Raw genomic sequence first — 13,340 nt, 5'->3', positions numbered from 1 at the left:
TTTCTTGGGACATTTTCTCTGGATGATTCATCTTCTTCCTCAGATGTCTCAATTGTCCAGTGGTCTTCAGATTCCTTAGCTAGGAGCCTTCACCATTCTGGAAAGATGAAAACAAAACCCTGCCCCAACCCTAGTTTTGGGGAGTTCCTTTTTTGACAGGTTATATCTTTGTTAAAGCAAAATGTTTTTCGGCAACAGAAAAAGTATTATCTCCTAATCATGATTTTTTTCATATCTATCAAATGAAAAGCATTTGTTAGTCTTGTAAGTTAGTTTGGATTGAATGACCAAGCTGTTTGATGAATTATCACCTCTCCTAATCAAGAGGTCTTTCTTGTTTGAATCTAATCTTTACCAATCTTGATGGTATCCACAGCTTTTCTTCTCCTGTGGAAATAAAAGCAAAACCTCTTCCCCAACATAACACATATCCTGGTTTCCATTCTGAGGTCAACATATCTTTAAAAGATACAGGCTGATTTAATACAGCAGTTTTTTTCTACTATCCAAGGTCTCTCTGCAGCTGTCTTTCCTTTCTCATTAGCACTAAAAATTTAAAGTTAATAAAGCATTGTGTAATCTATCTCTGGGGATTTTCATTGCCCCTCTCTATTTATCAAGCATACTTTTTTAAGTGTGATAAGATCTTTCTATAACTGCTTGTCCTGTAGGATTGTGTGGTATACCTGTAATATGCTTTATGTTGTAACATGCTAAAAACTGTTTCATTTTACTAGAGACATATGCTGGAGCATAGTCAGTCTTAATTTGTACAGCTATCCCCATAATGTCCATGACATCTAATAAATGTGTAATTATAGAATCAGCCTTTTCAGAACTTACAGCAGCAGTTACCCATTCAAATCCTGAATATGTATCTATAGTATGGTGAACATACTTTAACTCCTAAACTCTGCAAAATGAAATACATCCATTTGCCAAATTTCATTTCTTTGAATAATCTTTTGTGTTACTTTTTTGTTGTTTTGTTTTTTGAGACAGGGTTTCTCTGTATAGTTTTGGTGCCTGTCCTGGATCTTGCTCTGTAGACCAGGCTGGCCTTGAACTCACAGGGATCCGCCTGTCTCTGCCTCCTGAGTGCTGGGGTTAAAGGTGTGTGCCACTGCCACCCAGCTCTGTGTTACTTCTTGTAGGTAGTGGAGTTTAGTTACACAAAGAACAAGTAGGATATTTCCTTATAACTTGGCTTGTTGTCAAGTGATGGAAAAATCTTTCTTCAAACCTTTACTATTAAATATGGTGTTTCTTGTGAAACTCTGAGGCTTTTAGCATATTTCCTATTAATAGTTGATCAATTTCATCATTACCTTGTGCCAAAGGGCCTCATAGACCCATATGGGGTCTGCTATGTGTTATATACAATGAATAATTCCTTGTTTTGTTACTTGTTCTAGTTGAATAAATAACAAAGTTTATTCTGAATCAACTGGAATAAGTTCAGTGGCTTCAATATTTAAAACAACTCTTTCTGCATATTGAAAGTCAGTAACTATATTAAGATGTTCTAGAAAATCTAATAATACCATGAGAATAGCATATAATTCTGATTTTTGAAGTGAATCATAAAGGCTTTTAGCCTCTTTACTTATTTTTCCTGACTTATAACCTGCCTTTCCTGATTTATTTGCATCAATATAGAATGTAGGGGTTCCAGAAATTGGTGTTCCTTTTATTAGTTCTTTCTATAAACTGAAGTCCCTTGATTTGGGGATATTTGTTGCTAATCTCCCCCCCAAAATTACTGTAAGCTCTTTGCCAATGTTCATTTTCTGCCCATAATGAAGCAATTTCAGCATTAGTAAAAGGTACCACAGTTTCTGCTGGATCTATTACTGATAATTGATGAAGTCTTATTTTTCCTTTCAGAATCCAGTTAGAAGACTTTTTAACCTATATCTTTAATTTTTTTTTTTACTCTGTGTGCTAAAAATATCCATTTTAAGATATTATCTTCTCTCTGCATAAGAATTCCTGTAGGAGAATGAGTAGAAGGTAGAATGACTAGGGTACAGTCAAGCTCTGGATCCAAGCGATCCACATGTGCATCCTGTAATTTCTTTTTTATCAGAGCCAATTCTCTGTCAGCCTCAGCTCATAATTGTCTTGGACTATTTAAGTCGTGTCACCTTGTAAAGTTTGGAATAGATTACTTAGCTCTTGAGTAGTTAATCCAATTGTGGGCCATAGGCAGTATATATCTCCCAGCAATTTTTAAAAATCATTAAGAGTTTGTAATTGATATCTGCTGATTTGTACTTCTGTGGTTGAACTGTCTGTAAACCTATATTATATCCTAAGTAATTAACAGAATCTCCTCCTTGTATTTTTTTCAGAAGCAAATAGTAATCCCCATCAAGGCAAAATTCTTTTTACTTCATGAGTCATTTTTTTCTAAGATATCTGCATCTGAATCAGCCAGTAAGATATCATCCATATAGATTTTAGATTGAGGAAATTGTTTATGAATTATTTCTAACAGCTGTTGTACAAAATATTGACATAAAGTGGAGCTGTTTAACACTCCCTGTGGAAGAATTTTCCAATGATACTTTTTTAACAGGCTGGGAATTATTATAAGCACATACTGTGAAGGAAAAATTTTCTCTATCTTGTTCTTGTAAAGGCATAATAAAAAAAAGCAGCCTTTTAAATCAATCACTATAATAGACCATCCTTTAGGTAATCAAGAAAGCAGGGGAATTCCAGTCTGTAAAGAGCCCATTGGCTGGCCGGGTGGTGGTGGCACATGTCTTTAATCTCAGCACCCAGTCATGAAGACTTCTTTTGGGCCTTGTATAATTTTAATAAGTGACTCAGACTCTTTCCTGATTCTTTAACCTTGTCCCAAGAATTTAAGAGTGCTAAATGACAGAGGATTCTGAGTTCAATTCCCAGCAACCACATGGCATCTCATAACCATATATAGTGGGATCTGATGCACTCTCCTGGCATTCAGTCATACATGCAAAGTACTCATATACATACAAAAAATACATTTTTTTGTTTTTGTTTTGTTTTTCAAGACAAGTTTTCTCTATTACATAGCCCCAGCTGTCCTGGAACTGACTCTACAGACCAGGGTGGCCTCAAACTCAGAGATCTACCTGCTTCTGCCTCCTGAGTGCTGGGATTAAAGGTGTGTGCCACCCGGCACATAAATAAATCTTTTTAAAAAGAATAAAAATTAAAATGATTGGCTGCCTTTGTTTTCTCACTTCTTGTATGGTTGGAGGTTGTTGTGGGATATTTGATAGAAGTGTGAAACTTGAGAATCTTTTCTTTTTCTTTTTCTTTTTTTGTTTTTTCGAGACAGGGTTTCTCTGTGTAGCTTTGCGCCTTTCCTGGGACTCACTTGGTAGCTCAGGCTGGCCTCGAACTCACAGAAATCCGCCTGCCTCTGCCTCCCGAGTGCTGGGATTAAAGGCGTGCGCCACCACTGCCGGGCCGAGAATCTTAATAAAATCAATCTTGGATGGGGGGGTGCGGGCGGGGCCAGCAACTAGTTGACAGGAATTAGCTATAGAGAGAGAATACAGAGGAGCCAGAGAGATGGATAGAGAGTACAATGCCAGGAGAGGGCATCAGATCCCACTATAGATGGTTATGAGCCACCATGTGGTTGCTGGGAATTGAACTCAGCATCCTCTGGATGAGCAGCTGGTTCTCTTAACCACTGAGCCATCTCTCCAGCCCTTAATTTTTATTCTTTCATTGCCTAAGTATGGTTTTTTTGCCTGAGTGTCTGTGCACCACGTGGGTGTCGTGCCTGAGGAGGTGTTGGATTCCCCTGGAACTGAAGTTGCAGGTCATAGTGAACACTGCAATTCAAACCCAGATCCTCTGGAGGAACAAGCTCTGCTTCTACCTATGAATCCAGTTCTCTCTCTAAGCACTGGGTGACTCGCCCAGAACACACACAGAGTGCCATGGTACAGCAAAGCTGAGCATGCACTGCGGTGGACAGGCTTCCAGGAGAGTGAGCAAGGAGGCTCTGAGACACACGCCTAGTGTTCCCTTCCACATTCATCAGTCAAATCAGGCTTGCGAAGAGGCCAAAAGGACTAGCCCCGTGGGCTCTGTCCTACAGAAGGGAACATCAGGAGTGGGAAGGTGCTTTCTCAACAAAGATTGTGGTCTATGAGATGGAACACCATTAACTCTGGAGGAATCTCTCCCAGACCTGCAGCAGACACCCTGCAGGTGAGAGACACTCTTGTGTGTCGGCTGCTGGGATGTTATAGCACAGCCTAGACACACAGGTGTGATTCTCTCTCACATACTCCATTCTCCGAGCCAGTGTCAGCCTCCCCATCCCTGGCAGGTGCGAACCCAGTGTTTCAACTACCACTAAAAACAAACCTGAGAATCTTTTTAAGTTTGTGTGTTGACTCGTCTAACTGCTTTGTTTTTTGTTTGTTTTTTTTGGTTTTTGAGACAGGTTTTCTCTGTGTAGCCCTGGCTGTCCTGGAACTCGCTCTGTAGACCAGGCTGGCCTCAAACTCACAGAGATCCACCTACCTCTGCCTCCTGAGTGCTGGGATTAAAGGTGTGTGCCACCACCACCAGGCATTCTAACAGCTTTTAGGCTGAGGAACAGAATTGCCTGGAAGCAGTGGGGAGGGGAGGGTAGCCATGGTAGAACAGAAAGCTCACCTCTCTCAGGGGCTGGCTGAGAGAGAAGCAGTCGGCCTCATATTTGTGGATTCTGTGTCTGCGATTCAAACAAAATCAGATGAGAATATTAGGGAAAAACCCCAGGAAGCTAGGTTCTGGCAAGGTGGCTTGGCAGGTGAAGGCACTGGTTGTGCCAACCTGACAATCTGAGTCTGAGCCTCAGAAGTCAAACAAAGATGGAGGAGAGAATCAACTCCGTGGAGTGGTCCTCTGACACACATTCTGTGGCAGGACGATTAGAGGTATAATTCAGTGATAGGGCACCTACCTAACATGTACAGGACCTAAGTTTGATCACCAGCAAAACCACACACACACACACACACACACACATACACACACACACACACACACCCCATAATACACAATACACCAATGAAACATTTTGAATAATTTTATTTGTTTTTTATCTAATATGTAAGAGTGTTTGTCTGTGTACAACATGCATGCCTGGTGTTCAAGGAATCTAGAAGAGGGTGTCAGATCCCCTGGAACTGGAAGTATAGATGATTCTTAGCCTCTATGTGGGTGCTGGGGACTGAACCTGGGTCCTCTGCAAGAGCAGCCAGTGCTCTTAATTGCTGAGCCATAACTCCAGCCCCAATAATTTTTTTAAGTCCAGGAATCTTTATAAAAGAAAAATTTGGATTTGCTACTTGCTAAGTAGTACACTGACTGCGTGTGGACAGAGTGATAAATTTGAAGCCACTGAGGGATGATACTCATGGAAGTTACATGTAAATACAATGCCATTTTATAGAAGATACTTGGGCATTCTTTTTTTTTTTTTTAAATCTGGGGCAGGTGTCCTAGAGTCAATGCCCTGTAAATGCTGAGAGATGACTGCATATTTTTAAAAAATCTCCTAAGAACATTAACAGCTAGATGCCATGTGGTTACCTTGGATTGAATCCCAGGACGCAGGAAAGTTATTAGTGAAGAAACTAGCAAAATAATAATATAAAATCTGGAGTCTAGTTAGCAATAATGCACCAAGGTTAATTCCTTGGCTCTGACAAATACATCCTGGTTATGTAAGATGCGGGGAGTAGAAGAAACAGTGAAGGCTATTCAGGGACTTTCTGCATTATCTTTGAAACTTCTCTGTAAACCCAAAATTATTCTAAAATAGAAGTTCGTTAAAACAAAGGCCACAAAGGAAAGACTGACAGACTGTGTGATTATTTAAAAATCTTAAGCAATGAAGAATGAGGAAGAGTGTGAGAGTTTACCAGGGGGCCACGGTCTGCACACAGAAATTGAGCGCAGCCTGCCGGGAGCATGCATCCCTGAGTGTTCACCGATGTTGAAGACGCAGCTATGGTGGTAACGTGCTTGCCGAGCACGTGTGAGGCCCCAGATTCAGCCTGCAGTGCTGGAGAAGAGAGAGACTTTCGAAGATGCAGCAAAGGACAAGAGCTTCCTAAATCTAAAGCTCCCAAGGGCAGGCACTCTGAGAGAATTACAAATATTCCAGGCTACTGTGGACTTCCATTCAACTCCCTGTCATGTGGGTTTCCTGGGACACTTAATGCTTTCTGATTTTACTTATTACTATTATTGTGTATGTGTTTGAGGTGTGTGTATATATGTATGTGGGTGTGCGCATGGCATGGCATGCATCTTACGATCCGAAGACAACATTCAGGAGTTGGTTCTTTCCTTTCATCATGGGTTCTAGGGGTTGGACTTGGATAGTCAGGTTTGTATGGCAAACATTTCTGAACCATCTCACAGGCCCTAAAACTTTAAGCTTTGATCTGCAATGATAAATGTTCCAAGCCTGGACCCTTCCCATCTTTACACCAGTGAAAGATCCTTCCTGGAGGAAATTAGCATCGAACTAAGCCTCAAGTTATGTTTTATAAACCGTTTTTTTTTTTTCTTCAGTATGACCCCATATACGATTACCAAATCCAGCGGACACCAGATGGCATGGCAAGGACATGCAGAGACGGTGGGGCAACAGCAACAGACTCGCCAGGACGCAGGTATTGAAAGCAGTAGGCACAGCCGCAGCATGGGGCTCCTCACTGAGCACGCAGAGGCAGAATCCCAGCTTGAAAGTTTTGGCAGGCAGGAGCTGGGGAACAGAAAAGCAACAGCAGATTTGAAAAACAAGGGAAGAGAATATCGCCAGATCCAATGGATGATTTTGAAAGTGATTAGGACAAGGGCAGAACTCCTAATTAATGGAGAGACCTTTCAGAAGAAACCAGACTGGCATCTGGAAATAAAATAAAGTACAGTGAAATTAAAGACGGGCTATAAAAAGTGGGAGAAGGGATGAGCATGGCTCATGTACATTTCACTGGAACCCCAGAATGACAGGAGATAGATAAATCATGACCCCGAGGTTCTGAATCTGAACATGCATTCTTTGTACATTTATGTGTGTTTATTTTCTATATTTATTTATTCATTAAAGAAGTTGTGTGTATGCCTGCATGAGTTTATCTGCCCTATATGTGTGCAGATGCCCATGGAAGCCAGAGGATGTTGAGTTTCCTGGAACTGGAATTAGAGGGGGTTCTGAGATACCTGATTTGGGTTCTGGGTACCAAACCTATGTCCTATGGAAGAGTTGTATCTTAGTTAGGGTTTCTACTGTTCGAATAAAACACCATGACCAAAAGCAACTTGGGGAAACAGTTTATCCCAGGTTAGATATTCATCATGAAGGGAAGTCAGGACAAGAACTCAAGGCAGGAGCCTGGAGGCAGGAACTAAGACAGAAGCCATGGAGCAACATTGCTTATTGGCTTGCTCTACATGGCCTCTTTTCTTTTCTTTTTTTTTAATTTTAATTTTATTTTAGTTTTTAGAGACAGGGTTTCTCTATGTAGTCCTGGCTGTCCTGGAACTCGCTCTGTAGAACAGGCTGGACCTGAATTTACAGAGATCCACCTGCCTCTGCCTCCCAAGTGCTGAGATTAAAAGCATGTGCCACCACTACCGGCTCAGCCTGTTTTCTTAGAGCACTCAGGACCACCTGCTCAGTGGTTGCACCACCCACAATGGCCTGGGCCCTCTCATATCCCATCATCAATCAGGAAAATGTCCCACAGGCTTCCACAGGACAGTCTGGTGGGGGCATTTTTCTTAATCGAGGTTTCCTCTTCCCAAATGACTCTAGCTTGTGTCAAGCAAACAAACAAATAAAAACAACCACACACATACAACTAGCAGGCACAAGCAGTAAGTGCTTGTAACCATTAGGTCATCTCTTTGGTCCCATGTGAGTGTTCACTGTATGGAAGATGTTATAGTAGCCTGTGGCTCAGAGCATGGATGACTTTTGTCTGGCCCTAAGCGGGGTACAGCATAGACACTCACCAATGACAAGTAGTGGGGAAAGACACAGAAAGAGAGAGAGAGAAAGAGAGAGGATCCCCGTCTCTCATCACACATGAAAATTAGTCCTAGGTAGACAATGGGTGAGATGTACAGTTCTTAGAACATAACAGAGAGCAGCTAGCTCCACGGGCTTTGGGTAGGGAAGAGCTCTTTTCTCTGCCTTTTTGAACACGGCACACGTGCAGAGGTCAAAGGGCAAACTCCAGTGTCAATCCTTGCCTTCCATTTTATTTGAACAGGATAGCTTTATTGTTCCCAACTGTGTATACAAAGCTAACTCAAGCTTTCAGAGAGTCTCCTGTCTCCTCCCCCCGCCCCCCCCCCCCCGACACACACACACACATACACACACACACACACACACACACACACACACACTGGAGCCCGGGGACTTCAGACATGCCCCGCTGTGCCTGGCTTTCCTTGGGTTCTGGAGCAAAGTTATCACATTTGTGTGGCAAGTGCTTTATTCACTGGGTTCTCCCCCAGAGCCCGTTTCCTTTTGGTTTTGAGAGTCTCATGGAGCCCAGGCTGGCCTTGAACTCAGTTGGTAGCTGAGAATGATACTGAGCTTACCCATCTGCCTTTACCTCTCAGGTGCTGGGACCACAGGTGTGTGCCCCAACACGTGGTTTATGTGGTGCTGTGAACCGAACCAGGGTTTTGTGTGTACTAGGCAAGCACACTACCAACTCCCAACCCTGGGGGAGAATATTTAAGACTCAAAAGGTAAACAGCATGAAGGAAAAATACTGATGGAGTTGATGACATTACAATTAAAAACTGTCCATCCGAAGATGAATGGCACAAAAGAAACCGCAGAGTGGGAGAAGATGTCAAAAACATACACCCCGGGACGACATAGATACACCGTAAAGAAAATACTGAAGATACTGGTGAATGAGGCATATTCAGAGTCATAAATATGTGAGGTCTAAAGCTGACCAGGCTAGAGCCGGGTGTGGTGACGCACACCTTTAATCCCAGCACTCGGGAGGCAGAGGCAGACGGATCTCTGTGAGTTTGAGGCCAGCCTAATCTACAGAGCGAGTTCCAGGACAGACTCCAAAGCTACACAGAGAAACCCTGTCTCAAAGAAAACAAATAAACAAACAAACAACCCTCCCCCCCAACAGCAACAACAACAAAACTGACCAGGCTTACTAGCAGTGTATGGTAACCTACATACTTTATGATTAAGCCATAAAGCAGCACATGGAAGCTGTGAGCCAGAGGTCTGCAGGGGATTCTGGGAGTTGCCAGTATTTACATCAGGATGTGGGTTGCACAAGTGTTCTGGTTTTATTGCTCTGGGAGTTTGGCTTATGGACTTTCCTGTGTGCATATTTGAGAACTTAATCCTAAACATTTTTTTTTTTTTTAAAGTGTGGTGCAGGGGCCTGGCATACGCTAGCCAGGGGCTCTACCACTGAGCTACCCGCTTCTTCCTGAGATGTAAACGAGACCAAGAATTCTCCTCTGACTCATCTCACCTGGAGATGCCCGTCTGGGCTCGAGCCCATTTCCTCTCTTGGAATCGTTCCTTGTTCCCTTTGGAGCCTGGGCTGAACGCCATGCCAAACCAGGAGCACCTGTAGCCGGAGGCAGTCCCTGCCGCCTCTTCCGGAATTGCTGGCATCCGTCTTTTCTGGATCAGGCTTCCTGTGTTCTCTTCGTGCACAAACAGATCTCTTACTCCTTCACTCCTCTGGGGTGGAATTCCTTCTCCTGCGCTGGCCTCTGCATCGAGCACCTTAGCTCTGGCTGGCTGACTCACACCTTGGCCTCCCAGTCATCTTCATCGACTCTGCCCTTCCCTCGCCTGTCTGTGGGGAGACTCAGCTCTCTCCCCAACACCCTCACTCTGAGCTCTCATCCACTCAAATCTCTTTCTTTGATTGCTTTCCCCTCTAACCTGCATGCTCAAATAGCCCCTGCACTAGAGGACATGTACATGCATGTCAAATTCTATTTTATCTCTTTGTACAAGTCTTGTTTTCTTTATTATTTGTGTGTGTGTGTGTGTGTGTGTGTGTGTGTGTGCATGCACATGTCTGTGTGAGTGTATGTGCACTTGTGTGTGTGGACACTCTTGGGAGCCAGAAGAGGGTGTTGGATCCCTTGGAGTTAGAGTCACATGTATCTTGAGTCACTCAGTGTGGATTCTGGGATCTGAACTTTGGTCATCATGATAAAATACAAACACTCTGAACTGCTGAGCCATCTCTCCAACCCTCTTCCCCCTGCCCCACCCCCAGAGACAGGGTTTCATGTGCCTAGGCTATTCTTGACTCCTGATCTTCTTGACTCAGCCTCCCAAGTGGTGGAATTACAGGCACATGCCACCTAGCCTGTTTTGGGGAAATTCTTTGGGCATATTTGTAGGGCATTATCTTTATTGAGTTAATTGTGGAAACTATGCCCACTGTGGATCACTGCCTGGGATCCTGGACTGTATAAACCAAGAAAAGGCATACACTCACCACCATTTGCCTCATACCTTCAGATACCATGTGACCAGCTGCTTCAAGGCCCTGTTGCCTTGAATTCCCACCACGATGTCCTGTACTCCTGAACGTGAGCCTGAAAAGACACTCACACTGCTCTTGTCAGAATATTTTGTCATAGCAACAGTAGTATAAACTTAGACACCATTGTACGTACATACACCACAATTTACCCATTGACCCATTGGCAGGCATGAGTACAATTAGTGCCCTTAAGACGATATTCGGGGAGTAGCATCCCAGTCCTCCTGGCTCCTTCCATGTCAGAACACAGTGTCCGTTCCTTTCGGTCCTTGCTTATTTGATGGGTGAGGGATGCTTATACATGGTGCCGTAATCATGATCCTGTTTGTGTTTTCACCTTGGACTTTCCAGCCTCTAAGCAATCCGTTTCTACTCTTTATTATAGCCAGCCTGTGGCAGTTTGTTATGGCAGCAGGAAATGACAGGTTTTAGTTTGCATTTTCATGATGACAAGTTATATTGGGTGAACATTTTCTCTTCTGGCAATATGTTATTTGTGTATCCTCTTTAGTGAAATGTATGCTTGTGTCTTTTGTCCAATTTTTTTTTTTTGGCTTCTTGTCTTTTTATTATTGAATGGCAAGAGTTCTTTATTTGGGTTACAAGTCCTTCATCAGATAATTTTTCTTCCCAGCTTGTGGCTTTACTGTGGGGTGTGTGTGTGTGTGTGTGTGTGTGTGTGTGTATGCCTGTGAGTGTGAATATGTGTATGAGTGTGGGTGGCAGAAGTCAACCTCAGTGCTGTTCTTCAGAAGCTGTCCACCTTGTCCCCTTGCTGCGGCGACCTGGGACTCACCAATTAGGATAGGCTGTCTGGCCAGTGAGATCAGGAACCCGAACATGTCTGCCTCCCCAGCTTTGGGGCCACAAGCACGTGCCACCACGCCCAGCTTTCCCATGTGGTGCTGGGGCTCAGTCACAAGTTCTCAGGCTTTCAAAACATGCTCTTCACTGACTGGGCTGTCCTGCAGCGTCACAACGCACCCCCCAACCCCACCATGTCTGTTTTTTGAGACAGGGTTTCTCTATGCAGCCCTAGCTGTCCTGGAACTCTCTTTGTAGACCAGGCTAGCCTTAGACTCAGAGATCCCCCTGCCTCTTCCTCCCGAGTGCTGGGATTAATGGCATGCACTTGGGTTTGTAGTCTTAACCCTCCTGTTTCAGCCTCCTGAGTGCTGGTTTACAGGCCTGAACTACAAGGTCTGACCACAAACAATGAACGAGAACTGTGACAACCATGTCTGTATTCTCTCTCTCTGTCTTTCCTCTTCCTCTTCCTCCTCTTCCTTCTGGTGGCACTCAGACAAATTTAGGGCTGGCTCACACTAGGCAAATGCTTTCCTACTGAACCACACCTCCACCCTCCCTTCCCTCAGCCCTCTCTCTTTTTTTCTTCCTCCCTCTCTCTGACTATTTGGACACAAAATTTTGAAATTTCGCTGTGTAGCCCAAGCTGGCCTCTAACTTGGAGCAATCCTCCTGCCTCAGCCTCCGGGTGTTGATATTACAGGCATGAGTCACTATGGCTGCTTTCAGTCTCTTAATTTCTTAATCATTGGTTTTGGTTTTTTGGAAAGATTTAATTTTAATTAGGTGGATGTGTCTGTGTCTGTGGGGGTACATACACGTGAGTGAGGGTACCTGCTGAGGCCAGAGGCCTCGGAATCCCTTGGAGCTGTAGTTACAGGCTGTTGTGAGCGGTCTGACACGGTGCAGGGAACTGAACTCGGGTCCTCTGTGAGAGTAGCAAGCGATCTTAACCTCTGAGCCATCTCTGGCCCCACAGTTGAGGTTTTTATGTCATCCATTTATGCAGCTGTTTTTTGAAATCTTTTGAGAAATCCGTGCCTACACCCATATTTAAATATATTGTTTCCTTCCAAGGGTTGTATCAATTTACTTACATTTATGGTATCACTTAAAAATTTATTTTTGTGCCAGGGGGTGGTGTGCACACCTTTAATCCCAGCACTCGGGAGGCAGAGGCAGGTGGATCTCTGTGAGTTTGAGGCCAGCCTGGGCTACAGAGTGAGATTCAGGACAGGTACCAAAACTACACAGAGAAACCCTGTCTCGAAAAACAATAAAAGTAAAAATAAAAGTAGATTTATTTTTGTGTATGGTGTGAGGTAGTGTGTGGTTCTACACACACACACACACACACACACACACACTGCACAAAACCATTGTTTGAACACCTTCTATTGGGGCTCTAATAAAGAAAACATCAGTTGGCTTCTGATAATTTTTCAAAAATTAAGCACCACTAGTAAAAACATTTCTGTGGTCAGGTGTGGTGGTGCATGCCTTTAATCCTAGCCTTCGCAAGGCAGGTAGATCCCTATGAATTCCAGGCCTGCCAGGACAACATAGTGAGATCCCGGCTCAAAACCAAAAATAAACACAAACAAACAAACAAAAAAAACCGTTTCCTAGTTTTTCTCTAAATATGGCCTGCAGCCTAACCATATCACATCACTGGGGGCCTTCAGAATGCAGGCTAAATCCCACTCCGCCCTACAAGCCTCAGGTGACTCAGAGACACGACCATCTGAGAAACACTGGTGCCTGAGGGATGAGGGAAAACGTCTTAGAGACATTTGCTGCCTCTCATAGCCTGCCTGTGCACTGCAAGCTGCCAGGGGCTGTCTACCTCTCTGGGACATGTGTGTCTTAACCCTTGCAGTGGGCGCTGTGATGTTCTTCGCTGCTGTTTGAGGGGAGGAGACCCACCCACCAGGCCACTCCTCAACCTCT

This window comes from Peromyscus eremicus, chromosome 8a (assembly GCF_949786415.1).
Source record: "Peromyscus eremicus chromosome 8a, PerEre_H2_v1, whole genome shotgun sequence".
Classification (NCBI taxonomy): domain Eukaryota; kingdom Metazoa; phylum Chordata; class Mammalia; order Rodentia; family Cricetidae; genus Peromyscus; species Peromyscus eremicus.
The sequence above is the reverse complement of the archived record's forward strand: the minus strand, read 5'-3'. Positions refer to the sequence as shown.